General features: G+C 41.9%; 1 non-coding gene across 1 annotated transcript; it reads left to right on the plus strand.

Moving 5' to 3' along the window:
- The first annotated feature begins 811 nt into the window (after positions 1–811).
- On the plus strand, positions 812–918 carry LOC141663300 (small nucleolar RNA R71). Its single transcript, XR_012551379.1, has one exon. It is a non-coding gene; the product is annotated as a small nucleolar RNA R71 (small nucleolar RNA).
- The last annotated feature ends 437 nt before the right edge of the window (positions 919–1,355 follow it).

Genomic DNA, 1,355 nt, shown 5'->3' on the forward strand with positions numbered 1-1,355 from the left:
TGATGCTCTACTTTTTCTTCTGCCCCAGCTTCTTCATTTGAAACTTGAGTTTTTTCGGGATTCGCAACCTTTCCAGACCTCAAAGTGATTACCTTTACATACTCCTTAGCTTCCCTCTTTCCTGGCACTTCAGTGTCACTAGGTAATGTACCAGGTTGACGATTTAGCAAGGCATTGATAATTTGTCCAATTTGATTTTCCAAGGTCTTTATAGAAACAACTTGACTCTTGCACATAAGCTTCAGCCCCTCTAATTCAGATTTTTCATTAGCTTTCTTGGTGCATATTGCGGTTTCTGAAAACCAGGGGGTTTTACTACATGGCTGGGTACGGCTGATAAGGCTGTTGAACCGCATTCTGAGCGTTGCTCCAGCTGAAATTAGGATGATTGCGGTTGTTGGAATGATAGGTGGCTGGAACAGGTTGCTGCGATAGCTGAAAATTGCTCACGAACTGAGCTGATTCACTAGAAATAGCACACTGATCAGCCTCATGGGCACCAGCACAAAGCTCACAGACACTATTGATTTGATTAACTCAATAATTGGCCAAAGTTTCCACCTTCATCGTTAAAGCCTTAAGTTGGGCAGCTATAGCAGTTGCTGCATCCAACTCCAGAATTCCTGCTACTTTTCCCTGAGTCAGTCTCTGATAAGGATTCTTGTATTCATTAGCAGCCATCAGTTCAATTAATTCATAAGCTTCATTGTAGGTCTTAGCCCACAAGGCTCCTCCTGATGCTGCATCGAGCATGGGTCTAGAAGTAGCACCCAATCCATTATAAAAACAGTTTATAATCATCCAATCAGGCATGCTATGGCGTGGGCAATTTCTTAGCATCTCCTTCTATCGATCCCAAGCCTCACACTGAGATTCACCAGTTTGCTGAGAAAACTGAGTAAGAGCATTCCTGATTCCAGCAGTCTTCGCCATAGGGAAGAATTTATAGAGAAACTTTTGAGCCAGATCCTCCCATATGGTGATAGACCATGGTGGTAGAGAATGTAACTAGCACTTTGATTTATCTCTCAGAGAGAATGGGAAAAGTCGAAGCTTAATAGCATATTCAGTCACACCATTGAACTTTAAAGTGTCGCAGATCTCGATGAAATCCCTAATGTGCATGTTGCGGTCTTCAGTAGGAGAACCCCCAAACTGAACTGAGTTTTGTATCATCTGAATCGTGCTTGACTTGATATCAAAAGCATTAGCCGAAATGGCTGGTCTGATGATGCTTGACTGAATATCATTAATCTTAGGCTGAGAATAGTCCATCAAAGCCTTAGGAATTTATGTTTGAAATCCCGTCAGTATTAAAGCCGGTTCCTCAATTTTCTTTTCATTTTCTACCTTCT

Source organism: Apium graveolens, chromosome 5 (assembly GCF_009905375.1).
Source record: "Apium graveolens cultivar Ventura chromosome 5, ASM990537v1, whole genome shotgun sequence".
Taxonomy (NCBI): domain Eukaryota; kingdom Viridiplantae; phylum Streptophyta; class Magnoliopsida; order Apiales; family Apiaceae; genus Apium; species Apium graveolens.